Raw genomic sequence first — 12,296 nt, 5'->3', positions numbered from 1 at the left:
CTCAGTCTGGGATGCAGAGTGAGACAACTTTATTCTCAAACCATCTCCTTTTATACTCTTTTAACACAAGTGTTGCTAAAATTACAATCAATCAGCATCTTGCCAGCCGTGTAGTTGTGGTTATCTTCTTCTCCTTGCTTTGTTCCTTATCTGCTAACAAAACATTCCACATGTGGTTGTAGTCCTCCTCCTTTTCCTGCTTTGCTCTTTGCTGATAAGACATTAGCCCTTGCGGGTCAGCCCATCAACCGTGCACTGCTAAGGCATTCTTGCGATTAACTATCTACTAACAAGGCATCTATTATCCACTGACAAGGTACTATGCCTCCACACTGTCCAGCAGTGATAGCGCATATAATGTCAGAAGCAACATTTTTCTGTATGTTCATGTGAGTATATCCACATGGTGAGTGAAGGATTATGGTTATATGGTAATAACCCCACATCTGGCACCCATCGTATAAACTCTGGGAAATACAGCTCTCTGAGAAGATGTTCAGGTCAAGATCCTGAAAATATTTCAGAAAGAGGATTAGGATAGTATCTTAATCTGTGATCAGAGATCATGTTGTTTCTCATATATTTTCATCTAGGACATATTGAGGTGTTTTAGATTATATGTATAGCTTGGTACCACTATTATCTTCTGCCCAAGAGCCACTCTTGAAAGTCCCCTTTTCATTAGTTCTTGGACTTTTTTTTTTTTAGCTTGGCCAATATGAATATTTTGATATGTGCTGGTTATGGTCTGGAAGGCAAGACCATGGCATTAAAGACAATACCTCCCTTCTTTACAAGACTAGGACAGGCTGAAAAAGGCAGCAATTGAAAAAAAAAAAAAAAGGTATTTGGGATTTAATCAATGAATTAATTCAACTTTTTGCAATGTGACCATGGTATATGAGAGAGAACGTTTTCCCTGTACGCACTGCTAAGGTGGGTTTGGAGTTGTTTTGGTTTGTTTTTAAGTGTGTGTGTGTGTGCCTCTAAAATGTGCCTACTACCAATTGCAAGGATAGTCTAGGATTTTTCAATGAATGCTAACATTTTACTTTTGGCAAACACATCAATAACTTCCTCTTGATTTTTGATTCTTCCTTTTGTTTAATGGAGTAGATCCTGGTTTTCATGTAAAAGATTAATAGAATTATGTTTCTGCTTTTAAATGTTGATTAGGATCACATCCAATGAGGCATCAATCCATAAACCCAAAGTATTTTGGTGAAAAATAAAACATGCTCCTAATATTTGATTATTTTTCTCCTGTAACATGAAAATGGACAAGTATACAATCAACTTTGCTTGGTCTTGTACTCTGTTTCATTCAATGGATTGATTTTTTTCAGTCTTGACTCTTTTTTTTTTCATTCTCTCTCTCTAAGGAGAGAATGAAAATAATTAAAGGAAAGCTGAATAAAATGGCATTCTCCAAGATACTACATGTATTAAACCCCTTAGGTTTATTTCCGTAGGGACAGGTTTATTTCTGTAGGAGCAGAAAGGCCTGCCACAGTTAAGAAACCTGTGAGCATAGTAAACATAGACAATTTTAGGTAGGTCACAACAGTATTTTCAGCATCTTCCCTGTACTTCACAGACCTTGGTTTCACAGAGGAAGGACTCCTATGTACCAATAACTTTTTATTACCAATAACTGCATGTGCAGGGAGGTTGGACTAGATGATCTCTAGAGGTCCCTTCCAACCCTAAGCATTCTATGATTCTATGATTCTATGATAATATAAGACAAAGTGAAAATATCTTGTGGAGAGAAAAATTGGCTTCTTTCCATAGATAGTTAATTTTAAAAAGCTATTCCTGGTTAGCTGCATATTTCTTGAGAATAATGCAGAAATAGCTATTCCATTTTGCATTCAGGTACTGACCAGACACCTCTTAGTTATGAACAATAGATTTAGGTATTAAAATAGATAATGCATGAGATGTTACTAATAATGTTGCTCTTTTTTTTCTTTGCAGATATTTATAAACAATAAGTGGCATGATTCAGTCAGTGGTAAAAAAATTGCAGTCTTTAACCCTGCGACTGAAGAGAAAAACTGTGAGATTGAAGAAGGTGACAAGGTGAGATTTTTTTTCATGATTTTAACATTGACTTTGAATACGTTGACTTATATACCTTAAAAGCAGAAAGGCAAAGATCCTTCTGTGTCCATGTAAAATGCTACCTCAGGTGAGATATTGTTGCAGTTTGATGGTGGGGGCGGGATTTGGTAAGAGATGAATCCCCTTGCGTTCCAGCAGATCCTCAAAGGTTAGAGGGACTGGGGGCAGCTGGACTCATCTCTTAATAGGGATACCAAATACTGTGGTGACTATAAGCCGACTCTGGCAGTACTGGATTCATGAATAGTCTGTCAACTGTAGGTCCGATCGCCTTCCAAACAGCGAATCGAGTTCACAAATAGTATGATCAGCTATAGGCCCAACTCTGGCAGTATTGGCTTCATGAACAGCCTGTTGACTGTTTCGTCTGATCGCCTTCAAAACAAGTAGTCGAGTTCAAGAATAGCACAATTTATTCAAATGCAACATTTAGAGAACACGTTTCGGATGTCAGTACAAGAAATCCTCTACTACAGTGTGGGGTTCTTTGCGCATTTGTCCATTAGGCACTAGCTATCATCACTCACCCAGAAGATGGGAGAGGGCTCTCAATCTTGAGGAGTCTCCTCAGGCAGTGCCCTGACCCGAGGGGAGGAAAGGGGTTCAGCCTGTCGACTGAACCAGAAGTTACAATGGAGTCTTCCCTCTCTCCTCTTCCTTCTTAGTTCCTCTTCCTCCTTTCCCCACTCCTTATTCCTCCATTCTTATCATCCCATTCTTCCTACTATATCCCGCCTTAGTTCATCTTTTATATATTTTCTTTTACATTTAGGTGGAGCTTGAGTGACTCTAGTCATACTTACTTATTGATTGGTTCAAAAGGTCTCCCAAGTTAATTGAAAATCTAGAGAGCATGCTCAGTGAGGAGTGGTCGTTCCTTGGAAGCGAGTATCTTCTGGGATGAGGTTGTGTTTTGGTATTATCATGAGATTCAAAGTCTATAGAAGAATGGCTAGAGAGCCGAGGACATGCCCTCCCAGAAGGCCTGCACAATCCAGGCCTTGAGATGGAGGCGTGCCCTTGAGCTGTCCTTGACTAGGCAAGAATAGAGAACTTGGCTATCCGATTCGGGTAAGCGCGGATGTAGTTAATAGCGCGCAAACATAATGCCAGCCAATGATATGTATACACGAATGTAGTTTGTAACCAATAGGGAGTTGCTTAAGGCGCATGCACACCGTGTGGACAGGGTTAACCTGTATAAATATGCTGTTGTTACGTTAAATAAATGAGCAAGATTCTTAACTCACACTGAGTGTACGTCTTGACTCCAGCTGACTTCCAACAAAAGTCCATCAGAAGGGACTGATCTGCCACCATTGTTGGTCCAGCACCAGACATCACACTATGTGGCTTATCAGCTGCATGGTATGACCAGGTTGCCACCTCTGCAGGGAGGTGGTGGCGTCTTCACTCTGCTCAACCCTCCCTTCAATCGTTGTCTTCACGGCACCATCAGATTATCCGTTCCGCTGGGAAACCAACAAAGTTTGGCCATGGTGTCCCAATTCTCTGTTTACTCTTATTAGTATGTGCTAGGAGGGCAGATTTTGTTGCCAAGGGAATTGTGGAGAAGTAGATTCCGCATATAGAATCATAGAATAGAATCATAGAATCACAGAATCATAGAATCGATAAGGTTGGAAGGGACCTCTAGAGGTCATCTAATCCAACCACCCTGTACATGCAGGGTCACCTAGAGTATGTGGCATAGGACCATGTCCAAGCGGGCTTTGAAGATCTCCAGAGAGGGAGATTCCACAACCTCTGTCACAACCTCCAATATACCAACCATCTTGGAAGTGGTAATTGTATCTCACCTCAAGCAAGCCTCTGTAATACCATAACTTCTGTTAGGCCCTAGTTTTTTCTAATTTCCCCTTTCTCGAACAATTCTTTCACAGACATACCTACTTTTCCCTGTATAAATTCTTTTGTAAACATAATTCTTAGCTTTTCAAATAAGACTTAATAATGTGTGTAAAAATGACACTGGAAAAACAATTTATACTTAGAACCTCACTCCTCTGAAGAAAATTGAGGACTTTTTTTTTGCTAATTTTATTTGTAAATAATATTTTTATCTCTTATCTTTGCTTTGTGCCATCTAGTCATTTTACTGTCATTTTAGCTATTTTTAAGCTACACATTGATATAATCAGTTCATACCGTATATTACATAAGGTAATAATAAAGTGGACAAATATTGTTTTTTTTTTTTTCTAATGATAGGAAAACCCTAAGAAGTTTTTAATAGGATCATTACGATCCACATTTACAGCTGTGAATTTCTGTCTTCTCAGTACTGCCCTCTTCGATAAGGTGGTTTTCCAAAAAATATATTGGAATACAGGACTAAAAAAGACTTTGAAGATGTAGGTCACTGCGGAAGAATTGTTTGAAAGCAGGAACTGAGAGGAAAACTAGGGCCTAACAGAAGTTTTGGCATTACAGAAGCTTGCTTGGGGTGATCCACAGTTGCCACTTCCAGGATGGTTGCACGCACAGACTCAGCTCCTCCACGGTTCCCTAGGCAACACAATCTGCCCTCCTCACAGCTGCAAAGGGGAGTAACGGAGGATGGAGCAGAGTGAAGACACCACGGCCAAACTCTGTTGCACTCCCTGTGCTGGGCTGCTGATAAGCTGCACAGTAGCTGTCTAATGGGAGATATATGATAACATGTACGGTGCTGAGCCAGCAAGGGTGGCAAATCACTCCTTTTGTATGAACTTTGCTTGAACTTTGCTCATTATAATGTCAAAAACACACCACCATCCCAAAAGTTACCCGCCTCTGAGGTACGACCACTCCTCACTGAGCATGCGCTCTAGATTTTCGGTTGACTGTGCCTTTAAATGAAAGCAAGAAACTTTTCCACCAATCAATAACAATATTAAGTATGATTCTAGTCACTCAAGCTCCACCTGAATGTAAAGAAAAGTACAAAAGGTGAACTCAGGAGGAAAAAGAGGGGGGAAAAATCCATCGTAACTCTTGGATCAGTTGACGGGCTGATCCCCTTTTCCTCCCCTGGAACTGGAACGCCGCCTGAGGAGACTCGAGACTGAGAGCCCTCTCCCATCTTCTGGGGTGAGTGATGATTGCACATTTTATACATGAGAGAGAGCTAAAAACCCCACGCTGTAGTAGAGAATTTCCTGTACTGACATTCGAAACTTGCTTTCTAAATGTTGCATTTGAATAAATCATGCTGTTTGTGAACTCGACTACTTGTTTGGGGGGAGGCGATCGGACCTACAGTTGACGGACTGTTTGTGAATCCGATACTGCCAGAGTCGAGCTTATAGTTGATCACACTATTTGGGAACTCGATTCGCTCCTAGGAAGGCGATCGGACCTACGGTCCACGGACTGTTTGTGAATCCGATACTGATTTGATATCTCCTTTCCCCCCCACCACCACTACCACTGAGGCTTTCAAAATGCAACATTTCACAAAATTGGCGTAGTCGGCAGGATGTCGATAAGGCAATTCCTATGGAGACAGAAATGTGGTCCCTCAGAAGGTGGGGAAGATTGGACCAGAAGTAATTGGTCAGATCCTGAAAAGGTTTTGCAAAGAATGCAGGAATGCCATGCTAAGTTTAAGGATGGCAAAGGCAAGGGTGTTATTTGTGCCATTCTGGGCAGTTGCTTAATTCAGGTGCAGGACTATAAAATAAGTGAGAAATTGAAATTAGATTATCAGAGTAAAAATTCAGAAAATCAACACTTGCAATATGAATTAGAGAAGGAAGAGAGATGTACCCAATTATTGGAACAGCAAATTGAAACAATGCTGATGCAGGCACCCCGACCCCCTAATATGCGGCAAATCAGAAAGTTAATTACTAACACTGAGCCTGAGGACTGGGACGGAGACATATGGGGAGATATCCAGAAAAAGAGATACAAGAATCCTCAGAACTAGTGGCTGTTCGGCCGCTGATAAAGACCGAAACATCTGAAGGTCCCCGAGGTCGGAATCCCCGCACCACAGTTGGCACTACTCCTTATTCGGGTTCAGAATTAGGAGAACTGCAGTCTAAATTTTCAAGAAAGCCTGGGGAAACCAAAACAGAATATTTGTGGAGAGTTTCTCTTTCAGGTGGCGACAGAATATTGTTAGACAGAGAAGAATCTTTAGGCTTCTGGGGACCAGGAGTGTTTCTAGACGAGGGTTTCCCAGATGATAATCGATCTATTACTGCTCGAGTTGCTTACTGGGCAGGGGGAATAGACCCCAGAGAAAGAGGCGAGCCACTAATAATCAAAGTTAGGGGATTGTCTGGCTTATCAGAGGCAATGCAGAAAGCTGCTTGTATTCAGGCAATGTGTGACTGAGGACGTTTTGATGTTCTGTTAATGGCTCCGGTAGACCCAGTCCACCTAAGGCCCCTTATTAAGGGTCTGCCTGACACAGCAAAGATATATATGCAAAATTTGAAGGAAAGGGTCATTAGGGCCCGAGAGCATAATGATCAGAACCTTCACGCCCCCCCTGCACACGTCCCTACTTGGGCAGATCTGTTACATGACATCGTGAGTTATGGATGAGAGATGGCATGGTCGGACCTTGAGCCTCTGTCAGAACAATTAGGGAGAGGTAGGAAGGTATTTCACACAAGAAAATTGGAGTGTCGACCATACCCAAAACATGAACTGGAACCCTTTCAGGGTCTGCCAGCAACAGTAAATCAAATTAACAGCCCTCTGCGCAATGATTTATGGTGACAAGCATTAGCTTTAGGAGTGCCCCATGCTATGCTGCAGGGGCAATCCACTAGCTACATCAGAAAATTGGTCGAAATCCTGGAACACAGAGCAACTGAATCTCCTCCTTCAAGCAGACAAGACAAGAACTCCCCCTCTTCCCCCGCCTCTGACAGAACAAACAATCCCTTTGCGCCTTTAAGAGAAGAGTTGAGGAGATCAAAAAACTAAACAATGCAGATTGAGATTCGGGCCACCCAACCCGCATGATACATATTTTTCAATGGTCCAAAAACAAAGAACCCTATATATCAATTCCTGTTGGTCCAAAAAAAACTTAATCATAACACTGGCGCACTAACAGTGGCAGTCCCTAGTATAGCTGTGTTCCGGATGGGCTCGGGATTCGGCAATAATCAGCCAGAACGAGGTGACTACATCGAGCATTTATTCAGGTGAAAGCACATCAAAGAAGCAAAGTATGGATAACTACTCACGAGGTGATACCTGCCGATCTGGACCCGAACATCCTCTCCATCTGGCAGACCAGAGAGAGAGAGTTGCTGACCAGCTCCCGCAGAGACAGCGTAGGCCTCAGAGTTAGGAGTTTCTTCTCTCCCCGGCCGTGCTCTCTCCACACTGTCCACTTTTATGTCCGGTGCATCCTGGCACGTAGGGTCAGTATGACCCAGGAGGCAGGCCAGGGGGCAGATGAACTCCGCTTCTAGTTGCGCAACTCTCCCCCGCCGGGTGCGCAGGCACGCATGCCAGTCGGGGGTCCCAGCCCTCAGTTCGAGGGTCGTGCCTTCCTCCTCTTCTTCCTCATTTCCAGATGTTTGGTCTCCAAAGCTAGTTTGGAGGAAATCTGTGGTTAAGTTGGCTACGTGGCCAGCTGAGGGGCCGACTTCAACAGGTTTCCAGGGGGGGCTGCCTGTGAACTGGGCTGAGCAGCTGCATCCATGCTCCTTATCGCTCAGCCTAGGCAGGCAAACATCTTCTTTCCCAAGGTCTGGCCTCTTCTTCTCACAGGAGATTTTTATGACTCTACAGATCACAGAAATTTCCATCTCCAATACAAGCTGAGATTGTCATGTCTATATGATCAGCTGCACATCCCTGGATGGCCACCCTAGATATCAAAGATATGTTCTTTATGGTACCCCTAGATGATAAAGATAAGCCACAGTTTGCATTTACATGGGATGGTGTACAATACACCTTTAATCGATTGCCACAGGAATATAAACACTCACCCACTATTGCACATAATGCGCTCGCAAAACTTCTAGCCACGGTAAAGAAACCCCCTGAAATATGCATTTATCAATATATAGATGATATACTAATAGGTGGGAACAACAAAGAGTGTGTACGAGAAACTGCTCAAACTGTTTGGCATCTATTAACAAACCATGACATGGAGGTACCACCATCCAAATGTCAAGGTCCAGCACAAGAAGTTAAATTCCTGGGGGCTTTGTGGGTATCAGGAGCTGTAGCTGTGCCCGATGATACATTAACGGAGATTGAAAAGGGACGCCTACCCCAAAACAAGAAGGAACTACAACAACTAATGGGAACACTAGGATATTGGAGGAAACATGTTCCTGGGTTCTCTGTAATTGCCCATCCTCTGTATGATGTGCTGAGAAAGAACAAACCGTGGCATTGGACTCCGATCCATGCAGAAGCCATTAGAACCCTAAAGGATGAATTAGTTATCAATCAGAGGCTAGGCCCCCTAAATCCAGTGGACCCTTTTCGGGCTGAATGGGGTTTCTCTGAACATGCCTCCTATTGCGGAATCTTTCAGAAAGGAGCTTCAGGTCCTTCACGACCCCTCCTTTTCTCGTCTACCTCCTTTAAAGAGACAGAGCAGCTTTATTCTGAGTGGGAAAAGGGACTCCTCTCCTTAGTTCAAGCAGTGAAAGAGGCAGAAAAACTATGAACCACACAGGATATCATTGTTCAGGGGCCTTTTCCATTGTTAAGCCCTATCCTTAAAGGCACCCCCCCCCCCCTCTCCTGAAGGTGTGGAACAGAAGGGAACGATCTGCAAATGGTATGCTTATCTAGAAGGAATAAGCCACTTGTTATCATTAAAAGAAGGACCAACTAAGACCTCCAAATTAGAACAGCCAGTAAGCTCAGACATTACGACATTATGTCTTCCTTATAAGCCTTCACCTATTAAGGTAGCTCCAGAATTCGCTATCATAGAATCATAGAATCATAGAATCGTTAAGGTTGGAAGGGACCTCTAGAGATCATCTAGTCGAACCTCCCTGCACATGCAGGGTCACCTAGAGCATGTGGCACAGGACTACGTCCAAGTGGGTTTTGAAGATCTCCAGAGAAGGAGACTCCACAACCTCTCTTGGCAACTTGGCAACTATATCTACTATCAACTATATATAGTTGATATATATATCAAGTATATATCAACTATATCTATATCCTCTAAAAAGGATGGAGTATGGTTTATTGATGCCTCTGCCCAAAGAACAAGGATGGGATGGAATTAAAAGGCAGCAGTCCTGGAAATAAGCTCAGGACAGTCAGTAACTGAGGAGGGTGATGGTAGCGCCCAGGTCGGGGAACTACAAGCCCTGCTGTTAGCTGTGGAAAATGGAGCTGAGGTAATTTATACTGATTCCTATGCCACATTTAAGGGAGCAACAGAATGGATATGTCAATGGGAAGCAAATAATTGGGAGGTAAATCGTGTACCAGTGTGGAGGACAAGTGACTGTCAGAGACTTTTGGAAGTAAGCAGACACCAACCTTTAGAAACAGGATGGGTAAAGGCACATGCAAAAACTAGTGCACCAGCGACAAAGTGGAATGAGGAAGTCGATAGGTTAGGACAAGTGCAAATAGTAGCTGCTGAAGGAGATGAGTGGCAAAGGCTAATCGAATGGTTCCATGTAAAAAGGGGACATTCAGGGGAAAATGACCTATATCACGGATGTGTGGCACGGGGATGGCCTGTGTCAATAGCATTAGTTAGTGAAATCATATCAGCTTGCCCTCAATGCCAACTCCCACTGAAAATGAACCATCCTAATCAAGCTCCCCCTCAGCACATTCAAAGAAACAAAGTCTTATGGAGCACCTGGCAAATTGATTATGTAGGACCATTAAGACCCGCTCCTGGTTGAAAATATATCCTGGTAGGTGTGGAAGTAGTATCCAGACTAACCATGGCTATGGCAGTAAGCGCAGCCACTGGTGAGAATACTGTGAAAACCCTGCAGGACTGGTTTAGTAGCCTCCCAGCACCAGAGTGCATACAAAGTGATAATGGCAGTCACTTCACTGCTACTGTAGTGCAAGATTGGGCAAAACAAGAAGGAATAAAATGGGTGTTTCACACTCCCTATTATCCCCAAGCTAATGGTATAGTGGAAAGAGTCAATGGCATGATTAAGAAACATGCAAAAGTGTCACAGCCTAACTGGGATCTGGGGCTATCCCAAGCAGTTTATACAGTAAATAACAGATGGGGAACTTATGGAAGCCCCAAAATACAAGCTTTCTGTCCCACAAGACCTCCTGCTCCCACCTCATCAGAACCCTCAAAGTCACAAAATCACACACCTATTCAAATGCAGGTGGGACAGCCCGTGATGGCAAAATTGCCCTCTATTGGTGTTGTTCCTTTAATTTTGGCTAAACCTCGAGGACTATGTGCCTGGGAAGCCACTGATGCTAGTGGGAAGACACACCGCAAAAGCAGTCAGTGGATCATTCCAGACTTCTGACCAAATATAATTGCTTCTTTATGCTTGCAAAATCAATAACAATTCAATGTGTGCAGGTCAAGGCAGAGACCGAGCATTCTTCCTTTTGTTTTTCAGGATATCAAAAACCCGGAATGCTGGACAATTGTACCTGGAGCCAAGGACTCTCCTATACTGATCTTGAGTATCCATCAGGGTCGTTAGTTTCCTGCATAGCGTGGCTTGTCGTTTTGATATTTGTAAATCAGATATTTGTAATAGGGTTATAAAGCTGTAGTTAGGATTAGCAAATATGATATTTACAACTTGCATCGGGAAGATATGCTTTGGCTTGATATGTTTAGTGCACTGGAATCAAGGAGATACTCAAAGTGGCAACGCGCTAACCTTATCCGTCTCTGACTCTGCCACACATGGTTTGAAGGATAACTTAGCCCTAACTTTAATAAAGGGGTTTGCAACTGCTCTCAATGAATCTAGTATTACCGCTTGCTTGCCTCTACCCAAATCTGTAGAAGACCCCCTTCCTATGGGTATCCTTCCCACTGACATAGCAAGGAGCTTGCTGAGGTTGTGGAATACACCAGGTACTCTCCATATAGTGAATCCTTTTTCTCCAAAGAGAGAGCAAGTTGCTGTGCAGTTTAGTCGGCCATTTAATTTTTCTACCATTGATAAGACAATTTGCACTTATTATGAAATCAATAGTACTGCAACTCTTCCCTGTGACTGGATTTTATGGGGAGCAACAGATTGTAACCTTGGGTACGAGCAACCGCCACTCTGCAATATAGTCAACCTATAAATGCATCCTGGTGTATACAGAGGAAGAGAGGGCAAGACTGACCCCCTTCAAAATAATCATAACTTAAATTGTTCTTGGTTTGGAGAATTGCATGACTTGACGGGTTTTACACCATTTGGCCCAGGATTTTCTTTTGGTTCAGTATCAAACAAGCCAGTGTTGTGGTATTGCTAAAATGTGATAAATTGCTCCAATTGGGAACAACACAATTGAGTCAGACACTATTGGCCAGTTTACATTTCCCTAAAAATAGGCTGTCTGTGCCATAATCACAGCATAAAATATAAATCAGTAAGTGAAGACTTTGTGCCTCGTAATGATTGCCGTATAGCTTCTGGTGACGCTCTGGCTGGTTTGATCTGGGCCTGCAGTGATGGCAATATGTATACCTCCTTATGGGCTGGATTACCTGAACGCCAGTGTACCTTGGGCCTTCCAACATTGTGCCCCATGTGGAGGAGGACTCCCCTCCGACCCCACTGGATGGCCCGAGCAAAACGGGCAAAAATAGAACTGTCAGGACATGTAGAGGGATGGCAGGACTGAGAAGAAACCAGAGTCTTCCCATCATGACTGGGGTCCTGGGAGCTCCAGTTTGTACACAGTAAATAATAAATGAGGGCTAAATATTTAGCACAGGTATGGTTAGATGTGTTACAAAATGTTGGAGAAGGTATGTGCATGTTAAAAGATGTCGGGGGGAGACGTGTTGGGATCAAAGAGAAAGGAACAAGGTTCGGGTTTGAGAAAAAAAAAAAAAGACTCTGTGGAACATAAGAAAGAAGAAACCACAGTTTAGTTTTGAGGCTCTTCCCAGGATCTGTCTTAGATGGAAAGACTTTTTTTTTTGGATTTGGTCTTGCAAATGCGATTATGGTTAAGTAAGCTAGCCTATCAAGTAGAAA

General features: G+C 43.0%; 1 pseudogene; it reads left to right on the top strand.

Annotated features, from left to right (window-relative positions):
* Positions 1-6,015: 6,015 nt before the first annotated feature.
* LOC148592555 (uncharacterized) lies at positions 6,016-6,687 on the top strand (annotated as a pseudogene).
* Positions 6,688-12,296: the final 5,609 nt, after the last annotated feature.

The sequence above is a fragment of the Tinamus guttatus genome, unplaced genomic scaffold (genome assembly GCF_059628265.1).
Source record: "Tinamus guttatus ecotype Peru unplaced genomic scaffold, ASM5962826v1 Tinamus_guttatus_pri_ptg000556l, whole genome shotgun sequence".
Lineage (NCBI taxonomy): Eukaryota > Metazoa > Chordata > Aves > Tinamiformes > Tinamidae > Tinamus > Tinamus guttatus.
Note: the sequence above shows the minus strand (reverse complement) of the source record. Positions and strands in the feature narration are given on the sequence as shown.